The sequence below is a fragment of the Zea mays genome, chromosome 9 (genome assembly GCF_902167145.1).
Source record: "Zea mays cultivar B73 chromosome 9, Zm-B73-REFERENCE-NAM-5.0, whole genome shotgun sequence".
NCBI lineage: Eukaryota > Viridiplantae > Streptophyta > Magnoliopsida > Poales > Poaceae > Zea > Zea mays.
Genome location: NC_050104.1, coordinates 38,013,258 through 38,031,560, shown reverse-complemented (window position 1 = coordinate 38,031,560; position 18,303 = coordinate 38,013,258). Strand labels below are relative to the sequence as shown.

Genomic DNA, 18,303 nt, shown 5'->3' with positions numbered 1-18,303 from the left:
ACCTTTCCCTTCATCTGATCCACAACCAATGCGGATGATTCTTCAACATTTCCTGTTCTATGTGGTCCAACCCTGCATTCTTATTTCTCCAAGAATCGTTAGTCCACAAGCAGTTGTCATTAATTACCAAAACATTACCAAAGGGGCCTAGATGATTCACAGCACCAAGGGTAAGAAATCTACCACTCTAGGCTTGGAAAGTTCCAAATGAAAGCCCTAAGTAGGTGAAGGGAAATGATCCAGGTTGACATCCAAAGGTTCTGGCTAGACAATCCAGTTTGTCAGGGGTGAGGTTTATCGAGTAAATACAAAATTTATGATAATTTGCCTTTAACCCTATGGAGTCAACAAAGGAGTTTAGAAGAGCCTTGAGAACAAACATCTGTATTGGGCTGGCTTCCATAAATAGAAGTATGTCGTCAGCATACTGAATAATAGGAAAAAGGTATCATGCTCCAATAGCAAAGGACAGTTTAGCAAGCCTTTATCTTTGGCAAGGTTGATGATGCTTTAGAGGAGGTCAGCTAAAAGCACAAAGAGTAGGGGATAGCGAATCACCTTGCCTCACTCTTCTTCTATAGTGGAATCTTTTGTCTGGTATGCCATTTAGAATGTCTGAGGAGGTGCCTTATCCCATGATTGCCCTCATCCAGTTTGTCCATTTTTCTCCAAAACCTCTTATCCTGAGAACCTAGTTGATGACCTCATGCTCAAGTTTGTCAAAAGCATTCACAAAATCTAGCTTCAAGATAACCATTTTCTTTTGGAATTATGGTAGATATGAAGGTATTCTGAAGCGTCCCAGATCCTCTGGGACTCAAATGTGATACAATTACTAGTCCCAAGAGGCTAGTAAACACATTTATACATCACATGATTCCAGATCTGCTTAAACGAGACAAACCTATAAAGGTGGCGATCAACTTTAAGAGTTGGTCCACAGCTCGGGCCATATCATCAGAGTGGGGCTGAAGCAGCCCGATATACACAGCGAAGCAAATCAGCGGTCCAATAGCCACAGGCAAGGTTGGGAACAGTTGTAACTCTTACCCGATCTCCTTTTTTGAAAAACAACAAATAAGCAAGGGTGAGTACAAACGTACTCAGCAGCCCACCTTCACCCGCGGAATGGGGAAATCAGATATAATGCATGGAATATGTGGAGCTCAGGATATTTTGCAGAAACAACAATATTTTATGCAGACTTGTTTTGTAAAACATTTTGTATTTTGCAAAGTGCATCCTCTCCCAAAGGAGCAGGAAGTTTTTCAATATTAGAACAAAATCCCCTGGACTAAACCATCCAGGTATCTCAGCAGTTTCCCACTGGTTTTCATTTTCAAAAACAGCTACTGGACTTCCCGTCCACCATAGCTCACGGCTCAACCACCAAACCTTTTAAAAACCACTTTTCTCAAACGAACCCTTTTTTTGAAAACAAAACACTAATTGCCATACCACACCTGACTCATCCATTCCTGTGGACACAGACTATTCGAATAGGTTTGTACTCTGCGTAGAGGGGTACACTTTACCCACTAGTCCGGTTTCTGCGATCTCACCGTCGTGAGACCCGAATGCCGAATCTCTTTCTTTCCTCACACGTCCTTACCTTAACGGTTATACCGGAAGGAGTCAGGCCACTGCCATGTCCAAACCGGACAAAACATTCCCCCTCCTTATCCTCTCGGTGCTCCCCAGCCTTCATAACCCTGGGGTTTGGACCGTACGAGTTCAGATTGAGTGACTGCCTATACAGTCTCGAGTGGTTGTACTTATCAAGAGTACAGGTAGTGAAGGATGACAAATCGGTCCTTATGTGAGGGGACAATCCTTCTGCTCACACCTAAACCAGCTGAGCCATCACCTTAGGCCCTCCCCTAAACCAGGGAGTCCCTGATCATCCCTACTCAAAGGTGTTAAGGGTTTTTAAAACCCTTCATCATACACATTTTGAAGAGCATTTTCTTTTGAAAACTCACCCCTTTTCTCAAATCATTTGTAACAAATATATCAAGAATTGATTGCGGCAAGCGGCTGGGTGGCCATAATAACTTGTCTCAAAATCATATCATGCATAAAATAACAGGCTGAGGGTTGTGGTTGAAAAATCATAGGTAATTTATGCATCAAAGGGATCCAGTGAGCTTGCCGTGCTTATCCGGCGAAAGGGGGGAGAGCTCGCGGAACTGGCTTCTGGCTCCACCGCCTGGCGTAGACTTGCAGATCTGGCCTCCATGAGACGGCATGAACGCTCCGATAACTATGCAACATGAACAAGCAAACATACAAGCAAGCAAGTATACCAACAAATATTTAATATAGTGGTCAGAATAGAGATATATGGATGGGTAGAGTCTTGAGTAGAATCTGTGGCATGTGGTGTTGAGATACTACTAGTGGTGGAGCGGAGGTGCTTACCAGGAGGGTGGACTGGAGGCGAAGCGACACTATGTGTGTAGCCGGCAGAGCGGAGTAACTGAGTGGTTGGGGTCTTTTCCTTGGCTGAGGGTGTTGAGTGTGTGTGGAGAGGGAGAGGGTAGCTAGGTGTATTTATAGCTGGGTGTATGTGGTGTAGCACAATGAAGTTCACTGCTGGTGAGAATAGTGACGAATGAATCGTCTGACTTAGTATGAACAGGACAGTTATAGGAAGAATATGGGACAAGATTTTGGGAGTTTTCTGGAACATGAACCATGCTTAAGGGATGACATGGTTGGATAGGGAATAGTTTGATAAGAATTTAGAAACAAGAATTATTGGAATCTGAGTTTGGAAGCCTGGTTCGAAGGAATCTCAAAGTTAAGCATGCTCAACTTGGAGAAACCTGAGATGGGTGACCAGATGGGAAGTTCCCACTGGAAGGAAAATCACAGTCACCGGAGTTCGTATGACTGGAATATGGGTCTGGCTGGTCTTGGGTGGACTGGACAACATGATGGATGAGTAGTTGAAATTTGGGGTGATCGGATGATCGATGAATAGTAACGATAAATAGTAACAATGAATAGTGACGACGAAAAGTTACATAGACATCATCGATGAATAGTAATGGTGAATAGTGATGGTGAATAGTTCGTATGAACGAACGATGAACGCTGAATAGTGACGATGAATGATGAATAGTGACGATGAACAATGAATAGGAACTATGAACGAACAGACGAACGATCGAATGATCGGACGATCGAAATTTCGGCAGCATAACTGTCGCAGAACCTCCCAAGTTATCGGGCCCACATGCACCTGTCCTTGTCTCAAAGGCCTCAGACAGCTATGCGTGTGCACCAAACAACTTAACAGGATCTGTCCGAGTGCCCCGAGGACCCCGGATAAACGACTTACCGCCAAGATCGCAGGATTAAGTAAACACAAATCACACACCAACATTTGCAGCGAAAATAAATTCTTTATTGCAAAATGATTACATGTTACAATAAGTTTACATTATACAATTATCGGAGTGATTACAAAAGAAAGTGATTCAAAAGAATTACAATTTAAAATGTATAAAATATTTATAGGTTTTAAAATACATGCTAGCTTAAGTGACAATCCTCAATAAAGAAGCTAAAGATGGGATACACCTATATAAGAAGGCCGAGCCCACCGGCACTTAGCAGCATCCACAACAGAACAAAATTATAACCTGAAAAACAACAGGGAATAAAACCCTGAGTACGCAATTACTCAGCAAGACTTACCCGACTAAAGAAAAGACTCTCAAGGGTATGCTGGTTTATTGGGAATCAAGGTAAAGCTTATCAAATTTCAAAGACTCATTTTGCAGAAGAGCTTACTAGTAGTGGATCCTTATGCCAAAATTTTACTTCACAGGTTAAGTACCTTTCCTGAATCTAGATTTGCCTAATCTAGAGCATTCACTTGTCCTATACTAGCTTCATTTTAGCAGCTTTAGTTTCACTTGTTATCTACGATGCAGGGCAGTGATCCAGTCTTCATATCCGAGAAGTATCGGCGATCCGAATCGATTAATACTCAGCTGAGGATCTCCAACCACACGACATATGTAGCACTTAACCCTTGCATATGTCAACTCGCCCACGGTTTTCTCAAGACCAGAACGGGTTCACGTGACCCGAGAGCACAGCACTCCACCGTCCAGCCGTTGGCCTAGTTGGTACACGTTACTCTCGCCATGGTGCCCGCCATGTTTCCGAGAGTACAACACCCCACCTTCCAGTCTCTTGCCACGGAGGGTACAAGCTACTCTCACCATCTCTCCACTCCCAGTGCGTGCGAGCTGTTCTGGTATTGGTCCGACCGAGGCTAAGCTTACCCATGACGAGGCATGTGGCCAGTTAAAGGGTCCTAGATCAGCAAGCCTACTTTCGGTACGGTCCTTAATCGACACAGACAGGCGACCTTTCCTGCTCAACGTCTGGTCTCATATTATTATTTCCTTCCCAAAACCATGTACCTGACAGAGGTACCATACTTGAATGATGAATTCATCACTGCAGATGATGCTCTCACCATTACAAGTCCTTTTTTCATAAAACAAACCCATACCCAGTGTTACACAACATTCTTTTAAAAAGAATCAAGTTTTAGTTCTCTAGGCAGGGCTAAGCCTCATTAGTTCTCTTTATAAAACAGGTAGCAAGGAGGATAATCAAATTCCAAGGAATGGTAATGCATCAATTGTTTATTCACACAACTCCTATCACCTAATGCAGCAGGTAAGTGATAAAAGTTTTTAAAACAGAAGGAGGTGGCAAATGCACCGGGGCTTGACTGGGATAACACTATGTTAGTGTTGTTAGATGATGGCCATTTGACGATCAACTTTTATTCTGACACCCGCTTAGTCCATCTAGCTTCAGGATCATCGGTCGACATCGTCTTGTGGGTTGCTTTGATCCACACCCTTCGCTTCGCACGATTTTCAGCTAGCGTACCTAATTAGATGTACAATGCACATGTATAAACATAAGGAAGAATAACACAACATATTACACACAATAAAGAATTAAGCACAATGACGAGGCGCTGCAACACTTGTGAGAAAATACTAGACGCCAATAAATGACTAAGTACAACAAGGACGACCACGGGTTCTAACCCAAACATCGAGAAACTTTAAACGAATACAAGTCCTATCGTACTTAGGTAGAGTATAATACAAAAGATTCATCCGATTAAATTCACTATAACTGGCTTCTAGGACTAACATATGGAGAGAAGCAAACTAACACATTTAACACAATTAGCCTAAACAGACTTATTAGCTAATTATTGAAATGCTACATTTATTTCTCGCATTATTATTTATACCACACATCGCTCATGCAGAACTAATTTAATTTTACTTCATATTACTGATTTCACCAAAGTATTTACCTCCCCTTTAATTCAATCAAGTCTAAAGCAAATATTTAGAAAGAATGAACTGACCATATATAACAAGGAATTTGGATAAACACTTCATATGCAACAAGTTTTCATCAATCAAGGATCAAGGATTGACTAATCCTTCCTAGGCAAACAAAAATGACACCAAGAAATCAGTTTAACACATGCAGATTTTCTAGACAGCATCATAGTGGTTAACTGTTTTATTCATAACTTACACAATATTCATCCAAAAATAGTAAACTAAGACTTTTTGAAAAGCTTATAAAGTCCTCTACAATTTTGGTATTATCATCACAATGAGATTCGACATTTAAAAATATCAAACAGTACTAAACGCAATTTCTGTCCAGATTTGGACAGAATTCGACTACTTACTTCATTAATTCATAACTGGAGTTTTAGAAATCCAAATCAGGTGATTCTAAACTTTTTAGAAAGCTAATAGAATTGTCTACAATTCATTTATAAACATCCTAGGTTAATTCAATATATATCAAGGTCAGAAAATATGAGAAAGGCTCTACTGTCCAAATTGGGACAGATTCAGAGATCCTAATTCAAACAGCTGTAACTTAATTTATAGATCACCAAAAAGGGTGATCCAAATTTCGTTGGAAAGCTTAAGAAAAGTACTACAATTCTTCTATAATTACTAAGGACTAATTCTTAGTTTAGCTTAGCCAAACAATTCAATTTTCGAAACCTGTACAGAATTTGGACAGATTCAGAAACTGGACTTGGAAAAATCGTAACTCCTAAACTACTAAACCTATGGTCATGAAATTTTTACACAACCAAGATAAAGAAGTTAGCTACAACTTATATGTATATCATCTCTAAAGAAAACATGATTTGCTTCATTGAACTAGCTGCATAACGAAAACTGTACCTGCAGCCCTAAACAGCAATACATTCAATTTAACTCCTATTTGGCTTCTACATTTATCATGCTTTTGACATTCAGAACACTCTAACACCTTATGATTAAATAGAGCTAACCCACCTATATAACCACATATATCGACTAGTCTACGTCATACTCAAGTATACAATTACATTAGTGCATGAAACAAGTCATTTCAACAATACCTAGTAATCTACCCATACACCTCGCATAACTAGTATCATGACTTACTTCACCATACATAAGCACAAGATACCCACTTTGGTCATAAAATTTATCATGGCACAAACATCGACTGCATCCAATTACTACTAAATATGCATATTTACCGTTGTAATCAAGACATTTTTACATGTTCCTAACATATTACTAACTCCGTTATGCACTATCCGAACATCATACACCATTTCACAAACATTCACAAGCGAGAAGACCTTTTGACCATGTCTAATATAATCAAAAAATTGGCTCACTAAAACTTTTATTCGACCCAAAACTTCACAGCAACCACAACAAACATCGATTTGCCCATTTCATCAAACACCTAGGAAGCGTCGCACAAGTACCTCGTCCGCTTCTCCAATCACAGCTCCAATCTTACACATATATACGCATATATTACACCCACTCATGCTCGCATGCACCACGCAATCAACAGCAAGAGATAAGCTCACCTGTAGAAAATGGGGAGGACGTCGGCCAAGGGGGATGACTGAAGATCAGGGTGCCAGCAGAGATGGGGTTTGCTGCAGGAAGGGGGCCAAGGAGAGGCAACCATGGGTGATGGCAAGGGAGCTGGACTGGTGTATGTACGGCTGGAGAAAGAGAGCAGGGACTGTGCAGTTTGGCAAGGTCGCAGCCTGGGTGAGCTCGAGCAGGCAGGGAGTTGCGGGTGAGTTCGTCATGGGGGAGGAGCGCGCGCAGGGGCGAGCTGAGGAAGATGAAGCTGGGGCGACCGACGCCTAGATGTTGAGGACCAACGCCATGGTTGGCAGTCTGTTCTGGCCGAGCAGGACAAGGCGCCCGGCGCGCGATCACCAGGGAGGGGCGAGGGGAACAGGGACGGCCAGAGAAGGCATGCAGCCATGCGATGGCCGAGTGAGGATGAGCTGAGCGCTGAGCGCGTGAATAACAGAGGGTGCACGATGGGGATAAGGCCACAGCCTGGACGTTCAAGCGGTGGAAAAAATCAATGACCAGGGAGCCGACGTGGTACACGGAGGGAGCAGGAGATGTGGACATGTGCCTGAATTGAGGAGAGGTGGCGTGAGGAGATAGAAACGGTGAAAATATCCACAAGGAGATGGACTGGAGAAAGGCGAGGCTAGAAGCCTGGTGGTCGACGTGAGCAAGGGAAAGTGAAATTTCATTCTCATTTTCTAAACACATTCACACGGATGAACACAGTTTCAGGATTTAGTGTTTAAAAGATATAGGAACTGTTCAAACCAAAACAAGATCGATGACAATATTTAGATAGCGTTCAACTTGGTGAATATTCTCAGTGTCAAATAACTACTACCCATTATCTATATTCAAAAATTTGGATCTGGACGAGGAACACACGGACCAAACCAAACGAGATCAGCTTTGATATATTAAGACTGTCCTTAATTTGATTCGACTCGAAACCCGATAATTTTATCCGTAGTCTGAACAGGGAAACAGATTAATTACGAATGCTTAATATCAGCCCTAATTATCTCGGTTTAATTTAATCTCGTATTCAGCACTCTTGTCGCCGAGCTTCTAATAAATTTTATTTGGGAGACAAAATCGGAGGACTGAACTAAGTTTCTAAATTCATATTTGCACAATTAATGAATTTTAAATAATCACAGGACTCGCTAATTTTTAGAACAAATATGTTCTGATCATCACGAAATTTTTTAGGAAGAGTCCAGATAGATGAAAACAGACACGATATCAAAATCGTGATAAACAAATATGATTAAAATTTAGTGTCCAATTTATTTACTGATATCCCACGCTTAAATCCATAGTCGCTGTTGAACGGGAGACAAACACCTGGGGTGTTACAACCTTCCCCCCTTAAAAGAATCTCGTCCCGAGATTCAGAACGAAAGACTTCTAAGAGTAGATAGGCGTGTAACCCTATCCATAATAGTGATAGCATAAACTAATTCCAAGCAAAGACGAGCATCTCAATTTGTTGCTTCTCTAATGGGTATAGCACATACCACTTTAATTTAACTAGAGACGTCAACAAACAAGCTATAACTGACAAAGGAACACATAAGGTTCCATGTGTGCAGTTTGTTTTTTTCTGATAACACTGTACTATCTGGGTCTGTTAAAAACGGTGGACAAATGGATAGCAATTCCTAGCACATAAGACGAGGATGGATGTCGAATAATATCACAATTAACTCGTGGTTAGCCAGGGAATCCAAGTCCAAGAAAAATGATAGAGATTCAAGGAATGAAGGGATCTGTAGATGTTGACCTCGTGTCCAATCCATTTTATCAAGCACTAAGCATGGCTCGGCTTGATCACACATGTTAGAAAATCACATGTGAGGCGATTGAGGCACGACTAGAACTGTGGTCAGGCTGTAATCAGTCAGCTGAGGATGGCAAAGTGCCTCGGCCAACAAGGTAAAGTTAAGATACATACGCTCATAATCTAATCCAATATGGCACAAGATCTGCGCATATGTTCATAACCTTCACTTGATCTTGATAAGGGTTTCTTTAGGATAGGCTGAACTAAGTGAGTTTGGACAACTCGATAAAACGATCTCTAAACTCAACCTCTGTTCATTGGGCAGTTACAAGTTAGTAAAACCAACTTGTTGAACTACTTTTGACATTGAGCAAGTCTTCTTATTATCCATCGGCAAACCAGGGTTGAGAGTTCACATTTGTTAACAGTTGATCATGCATTTGGGTGAAAATCCATTTGGTCATGTTGTTCATTTTTCGTTCCTTCATGCGAGATGAAATAACTTGGTTCGGAAATACATGGATTAAATAAAAGAGCGAATGAACAAACTCCTAGTGGTAAATTACTTTCTCCATGAAGAGGACCAATTAATTATCTCTCAACACTAAAAAGCTTCAAGGCTTCACCTTTACACAAAGGACGTAAAAGGAACTTGTATTGTAGTCACCACCAAAATTAAGAGAAAATAGTCCACACATGAAAGGGGTGAATTTTTTTACACGGATAGATACAGATAGGTTTCGATTTTTTTATGAAGACTTCGGAACTGGTAAGAATTTTACTTAAAGAATACATCAGAGTTATATACTCTTTTGATCCAATAGTGATGGCATATATTGTTTGATTGTTTCAGCAAACAACACAAAAATCGTTTCAAGGGAAAAGTCCACGAAAGATAATATATTAATGTAGTTCCATAATGGATCATGACTAGATACCTTGATACCAGCATGCGCCAAGCAGCATAACCTTGCGTGTACATTCACAAGGGGCTCTCAGTTTCGCTGCGGCACCATAAGTCCTTAATCATGACACCATTACCGAACTGGCACCGATAATGAATCTCACGTGGTAAGAACAATTTGCTCAAAGATAACATATCGATATAATCTCATAATGGATTATGACTACTAACTGTGATACCAGCGCGTGCCAAGTAGCGCAACCATGTGTTGATCACCCACAGGAGGCCCTCGGTTTCGTCGCGGCACCGCCAGTTTTAGTCATAACACCATTACCAGACGTAACCAATAAAAAATCTCACGCGGTAACAAATAGACTGAGCCAGGATGATAATATACAAAAGAGACTCCACCTATAAGAATGGTTACAGGTAGAGAGCCAAATAGGTCCTGGCCCGATGAAGGAACACGGGATTGCCAAAACCTAAATTGGTTGATGAGGGAGTACGATGGGAGACTCTTAATTCAGCGCCAAGCATATTTCTATGCCCATCGCCGAGATTACAAAGTCAAGGATTAATGTCTGATTAGGTTTAGAGGGAAAATGATCAGAAGATTAAATTGGTATGCCTTCAAGAGATATGAGGAACCCAAAGACATCCAGTTCAAGAAAATGATTGGACATGGCTTTCCTGGGTTAGGTTGATAAAATAACGAGATGGTCCCCAAAAGATACAGAGTGGAATAGAAACATCAACTTGCACCAAGCGACCAAAGGCATGATTTTGGAGGGAAAATGACTACAAAAGAGTCACATATTAAACAACGAGAACATGTACTCGAGATCCTTATTTTAAGTCTGCGTTCATTTTACATCCAATAAAAAGCTTATCTAAGCGGTCATGGAGTAGTAACGAGAAACTCGAACTCATCCATGCTTGGAGACTTGGAGGAATTTTTGGAGGATTGATGACGATTTGGGTTATGGTTCACTAAACGAGGACATGACCTAGCTTTGGGTTTATGCAAACAAACTACCTGCATTCTACCAGCACACAAGCACGAAAACAAACCCAAGTTGCACTAGCGGTCAAACTAAGAAGAATCACATGCCACATAAACACATGTCTAAAGGACATAACAAAAAAAACTAAAAATTTTCTTATAGGACAGCAATGCTTCGCACATTTTTCCAATTATTTATTATCGGAATAAAGATGAGAAAAGCAAGTTTGTTCGCAATCACCCATTATTAGAATAAGGGTGAGAGAAGCATTTTTGTGCGCAAACAACAAACACAATGCAACTCAGGATGCATGCTCGTCCTATTCGTCCTCACAATTTTCGCCAACATAATGTGGCAATAGCGTTCTAAATCGGTGGCATATCTACGTTCTCTCTCGATATGTTGCTAGTCGTCAGCTACACATACGAGTTCGAAGTTAGTGTACCTGCAGAAAATTTCATCACAGCCCAGTTCCCAATGATGCAATTCACACATGATAGTTTATCACAGTTTATACTCCATATATTTCTATATGGAGGCCAGCTCCTCATTAAGCGCCGAGCCACGCATAGGCGCCGATGCCACACTTTAACCACAGGGCAGCCCATTGTGGTACATTACACTTTTCAGTATTCCCATGTCTGTATACACATACACATCCATGGGGTACTGAATCCCAAAAAGTAATTACTCCACTTCGCAGCCTTCATATATACATATGTGTAACATGTATATAATCAAGCTTTTTTTATGCTCTTCCCTATACCGACGGTTGTTCGGTCATGCTCTCACATCTCACCTTACCTTGAGCGTCGATCCATTCAAAACTGAATGGCCTCAAAAATAACATTACACATGTATGCATTACCCTTCCCAGGTTGTGGGTTAGTATTCTGAACTAAGCCACCTAGTAGTCCTTAACTTAGGGCTTAACAGAGGATGTCGCTAGCATTATAGTTTTTCAAATCTGTTTTTCAAAACCAAACAATGTGTTTAGCTGAAAATAGATTTTCCAAAACCAAAATTTTGTTTTGAAAATACGTATGTGACCGTATCATACTTAATCAAGCTCCGATACCAGCTGTCGCAGAACCTCCCAAGTTATCGGGCCCACATGCACCTGTCCTTGTCTCAAAGGCCTCAGACAGCTATGCGTGTGCACCAAACAACTTAACAGGATCTGTCCGAGTGCCCCGAGGACCCCGGATAAACGACTTACCGCCAAGATCGCAGGATTAAGTAAACACAAATCACACACCAACATTTGCAGCGAAAATAAATTCTTTATTGCAAAATGATTACATGTTACAATAAGTTTACATTATACAATTATCGGAGTGATTACAAAAGAAAGTGATTCAAAAGAATTACAATTTAAAATGTATAAAATATTTATAGGTTTTAAAATACATGCTAGCTTAAGTGACAATCCTCAATAAAGAAGCTAAAGATGGGATACACCTATATAAGAAGGCCGAGCCCACCGGCACTTAGCAGCATCCACAACAGAACAAAATTATAACCTGAAAAACAACAGGGAATAAAACCCTGAGTACGCAATTACTCAGCAAGACTTACCCGACTAAAGAAAAGACTCTCAAGAGTATGCTGGTTTATTGGGAATCAAGGTAAAGCTTATCAAATTTCAAAGACTCATTTTGCAGAAGAGCTTACTAGTAGTGGATCCTTATGCCAAAATTTTACTTCACAGGTTAAGTACCTTTCCTGAATCTAGATTTGCCTAATCTAGAGCATTCACTTGTCCTATACTAGCTTCATTTTAGCAGCTTTAGTTTCACTTGTTATCTACGATGCAGGGCAGTGATCCAGTCTTCATATCCGAGAAGTATCGGCGATCCGAATCGATTAATACTCAGCTGAGGATCTCCAACCACACGACATATGTAGCACTTAACCCTTGCATATGTCAACTCGCCCACGGTTTTCTCAAGACCAGAACGGGTTCACGCGACCCGAGAGCACAGCACTCCACCGTCCAGCCGTTGGCCTAGTTGGTACACGTTACTCTCGCCATGGTGCCCGCCATGTTTCCGAGAGTACAATACCCCACCTTCCAGTCTCTTGCCACGGAGGGTACAAGCTACTCTCACCATCTCTCCACTCCCAGTGCGTGCGAGCTGTTCTGGTATTGGTCCGACCGAGGCTAAGCTTACCCATGACGAGGCATGTGGCCAGTTAAAGGGTCCTAGATCAGCAAGCCTACTTTCGGTACGGTCCTTAATCGACACAGACAGGCGACCTTTCCTGCTCAACGTCTGGTCTCATATTATTATTTCCTTCCCAAAACCATGTACCTGACAGAGGTACCATACTTGAATGATGAATTCATCACTGCAGATGATGCTCTCACCATTACAAGTCCTTTTTTCATAAAACAAACCCATACCCAGTGTTACACAACATTCTTTTAAAAAGAATCAAGTTTTAGTTCTCTAGGCAGGGCTAAGCCTCATTAGTTCTCTTTATAAAACAGGTAGCAAGGAGGATAATCAAATTCCAAGGAATGGTAATGCATCAATTGTTTATTCACACAACTCCTATCACCTAATGCAGCAGGTAAGTGATAAAAGTTTTTAAAACAGAAGGAGGTGGCAAATGCACCGGGGCTTGCCTGGGATAACACTATGTTAGTGTTGTTAGATGATGGCCATTTGACGATCAACTTTTATTCTGACACCCGCTTAGTCCATCTAGCTTCAGGATCATCGGTCGACATCGTCTTGTGGGTTGCTTTGATCCACACCCTTCGCTTCGCACGATTTTCAGCTAGCGTACCTAATTAGATGTACAATGCACATGTATAAACATAAGGAAGAATAACACAACATATTACACACAATAAAGAATTAAGCACAATGACGAGGCGCTGCAACACTTGTGAGAAAATACTAGACGCCAATAAATGACTAAGTACAACAAGGACGACCATAGGTTCTAACCCAAACATCGAGAAACTTTAAACGAATACAAGTCCTATCGTACTTAGGTAGAGTATAATACAAAAGATTCATCTGATTAAATTCACTATAACTGGCTTCTAGGACTAACATATGGAGAGAAGCAAACTAACACATTTAACACAATTAGCCTAAACAGACTTATTAGCTAATTATTGAAATGCTACATTTATTTCTCGCATTATTATTTATACCACACATCGCTCATGCAGAACTAATTTAATTTTACTTCATATTACTGATTTCACCAAAGTATTTACCTCCCCTTTAATTCAATCAAGTCTAAAGCAAATATTTAGAAAGAATGAACTGACCATATATAACAAGGAATTTGGATAAACACTTCATATGCAACAAGTTTTCATCAATCAAGGATCAAGGATTGACTAATCCTTCCTAGGCAAACAAAAATGACACCAAGAAATCAGTTTAACACATGCAGATTTTCTAGACAGCATCATAGTGGTTAACTGTTTTATTCATAACTTACACAATATTCATCCAAAAATAGTAAACTAAGACTTTTTGAAAAGCTTATAAAGTCCTCTACAATTTTGGTATTATCATCACAATGAGATTCGACATTTAAAAATATCAAACAGTACTAAACGCAATTTATGTCCAGATTTGGACAGAATTCGACTACTTACTTCATTAATTCATAACTGGAGTTTTAGAAATCCAAATCAGGTGATTCTAAACTTTTTAGAAAGCTAATAGAATTGTCTACAATTCATTTATAAACATCCTAGGTTAATTCAATATATATCAAGGTCAGAAAATATGAGAAAGGCTCTGCTGTCCAAATTGGGACAGATTCAGAGATCCTAATTCAAACAGCTGTAACTTAATTTATATATCACCAAAAAGGGTGATCCAAATTTCGTTGGAAAGCTTAAGAAAAGTACTACAATTCTTCTATAATTACTAAGGACTAATTCTCAGTTTAGCTTAGCCAAACAATTCAATTTTCGAAACCTGTACAGAATTTGGACAGATTCAGAAACTGGACTTGGAAAAATCGTAACTCCTAAACTACTAAACCTATGGTCATGAAATTTTTACACAACCAAGATAAAGAAGTTAGCTACAACTTATATGTATATCATCTCTAAAGAAAACATGATTTGCTTCATTGAACTAGCTGCATAACGAAAACTGTACCTGTAGCCCTAAACAGCAATACATTCAATTTAACTCCTATTTGGCTTCTACATTTATCATGCTTTTGACATTCAGAACACTCTAACACCTTATGATTAAATAGAGCTAACCCACCTATATAACCACATATATCGACTAGTCTACGTCATACTCAAGTATACAATTACATTAGTGCATGAAACAAGTCATTTCAACAATACCTAGTAATCTACCCATACACCTCGCATAACTAGTATCATGACTTACTTCACCATACATAAGCACAAGATACCCACTTTGGTCATAAAATTTATCATGGCACAAACATCGACTGCATCCAATTACTACTAAATATGCATATTTACCGTTGTAATCAAGACATTTTTACATGTGCCTACCATATTACTAACTCCGTTATGCACTATCCGAACATCATACACCATTTCACAAACATTCACAAGCGAGAAGACCTTTTGACCATGTCTAATATAATCAAAAAATTGGCTCACTAAAACTTTTATTCGACCCAAAACTTCACAGCAACCACAACAAACATCGATTTGCCCATTTCATCAAACACCTAGGAAGCGTCGCACAAGTACCTCGTCCGCTTCTCCAATCACAGCTCCAATCTTACACATATATACGCATATATTACACCCACTCATGCTCGCATGCACCACGCAATCAACAGCAAGAGATAAGCTCACCTGTAGAAAATGGGGAGGACGTCGGCCAAGGGGGATGACTGAAGATCAGGGTGCCAGCAGAGATGGGGTTTGCTGCAGGAAGGGGGCCAAGGAGAGGCAACCATGGGTGATGGCAAGGGAGCTGGACTGGTGTATGTACGGCTGGAGAAAGAGAGCAGGGACTGTGCAGTTTGGCAAGGTCGCAGCCTGGGTGAGCTCGAGCAGGCAGGGAGTTGCGGGTGAGTTCGTCATGGGGGAGGAGCGCGCGCAGGGGCGAGCTAAGGAAGATGAAGCTGGGGCGACCGACGCCTAGATGTTGAGGACCAACGCCATGGTTGGCAGTCTGTTCTGGCCGAGCAGGACAAGGCGCCCGGCGCGCGATCACCAGGGAGGGGCGAGGGGAACAGGGACGGCCAGAGAAGGCATGCGGCCATGCGATGGCCGACTGAGGATGAGCTGAGCGTTGAGCGCGTGAATAACAGAGGGTGCACGATGGGGATAAGGCCACAGCCTGGACGTTCAAGCGGTGGAAAAAATCAATGACCAGGGAGCCGACGTGGTACACGTAGGGAGCAGGAGATGTGGACATGTGCCTGAATTGAGGAGAGGTGGCGTGAGGAGATAGAAACGGTGAAAATATCCACAAGGAGATGGACTGGAGAAAGGAGAGGCTAGAAGCCTGGTGGTCGACGTGAGCAAGGGAAAGTGAAATTTCATTCTCATTTTCTAAACACATTCACACGGATGAACACAGTTTCAGGATTTAGTGTTTAAAAGATATAGGAACTGTTCAAACCAAAACAAGATCGATGACAATATTTAGATAGCGTTCAACTTGGTGAATATTCTCAGTGTCAGATAACTACTACCCATTATCTATATTCAAAAATTTGGATCTGGACGAGGAACACACGGACCAAACCAAACGAGATCAGCTTTGATATATTAAGACTGTCCTTAATTTGATTCGACTCGAAACCCGATAATTTTATCCGTAGTCTGAACAGGGAAACAGATTAATTACGAATGCTCAATATCAGCCCTAATTATCTCGGTTTAATTTAATCTCGTATTCAGCACTCTTGTCGCCGAGCTTCTAATAAATTTTATTTGGGAGACAAAATCGGAGGACTGAACTAAGTTTCTAAATTCATATTTGCACAATTAATGAATTTTAAATAATCACAGGACTCGCTAATTTTTAGAACAAATATGTTCTGATCATCACGAAAATTTTTAGGAAGAGTCCAGATAGATGAAAACAGACACGATATCAAAATCGTGATAAACAAATATGATTAAAATTTAGTGTCCAATTTATTTACTGATATCCCACGCTTAAATCCATAGTCGCTGTTGAACGGGAGACAAACACCTGGGGTGTTACAATAACGGCAGAACAAAGATTATCTGGAAGAACGATGAATAGGGACTATGAACGAACGATGAACAATGAATAGGAACTATGAACGAACGATGAACGATCGAATGATCGAACGAACGAACGATTTGAATTTCGGCAGCATAACGGCGGGAAAAACGATTATTTGGACGAACGAACGATCGAATGATCGGACGAACAGACGAACGAACCATGAACGATCGGACGAACGAACGAACAAACTAAGAACAGGGGGACGAACGATCGAAGAACGACCGAACGATCCTTGTGCTAGTGTGTGCTTGTGTGGGAGATGGAGTGAGCATGTGGGGGGAGTGGAGAGAGTTGCCATGAAATGGCTTGGGGTGGGATGAGAGGAGGCCCTTGCCCCTCTATTTATAGCCATGATGGGGGGATTAGGGGGGAGGGATGAGAGAATTAGTGGGAGGATGAGAGGATTAGTGGGAGATTAGCATGGATTTGTCTTATATGAGTGAGATTAGCTTGTAGAGCTCACCGTATGACACCGGAGGCATACGTATACGTATGAGCATGAGGAAAGTTATGAAGAAAGTATTTGTGGGGGCTTGAAAAATGATTCTGAAGGTATTTCTCAGGAGGAAAATACTTGGAGATATATCGGTGGAATATCTGGGCAATATTTCTGGAAAGAACTTGAAGGGGATCACTAGTGAAATATCTGGGTAGTATTTCTGGAAACAATTTGAGGGGGAACACTGGGGAAATATTTGTAGGATATTTGAGGAGGATTTTGGAGAGAATATAGACCACTATATTTTATTTGCTGATATCAACTCGCAAACAAACATTTTAAAATGAAATTTGAAATTCATTTTGAATTTAGAGCAAGTTTGAGAAAATTTCAAGATTTGAATTTTTGGGATGCTACATATTCAAACGCCCATGCCAAGCAATTCTGGATTGATCTAGATTTTAGAAATCCATATTGGTTGGCATAGATGAGGGGTATGTTGACTTGTTGAAGTTTGTTGGCTAAATGGTTGGTAATGAGATTGATGCTACCAATAAGCAGAGATATTGGCTAGAATCCGATACATGCATGGGGTGCTCTTTCTTTGTAATGTTGGATCCGTTGATACTTTGGACACAGATGTTTCCATAAAAAACAATGTCAAAGCTCATAGTAATAATTCTTTATTGTAGACCAACATTTCTTCATGAATTCATTATTGAAACCGTCTGGGCTAGGGGATTTATCACTCGATATATTCAAGGCAATACTGCCAATTTCTTCCTTAGTGAAGGGTCCAGGTTGTCATGGGAGTGAAGAAGAGAATGTAAGTCAAAGAGGAAGTTCTTGAATTCTAAGGTGCTAAGTATTTGCTTAAAAGAGTTCTAAATACAAAGGGCTTTGCCATCATGATCGTAGTGGGTAAAACTAGAGTCATCTACTAGAGAAGCAATCAAATTA

At 40.7% G+C, this 18,303-nt stretch overlaps 1 long non-coding RNA gene across 1 annotated transcript; it reads right to left on the bottom strand.

Moving 5' to 3' along the window:
- Positions 1-4,567: 4,567 nt before the first annotated feature.
- Positions 4,568-11,130, bottom strand: LOC109942386 (uncharacterized). The gene is made up of 2 exons (XR_002265154.3): positions 6,959-11,130; positions 4,568-4,923 (listed from the first exon to the last, which is right to left on the bottom strand). It is a non-coding gene; the product is annotated as an uncharacterized lncRNA (long non-coding RNA).
- Positions 11,131-18,303: the final 7,173 nt, after the last annotated feature.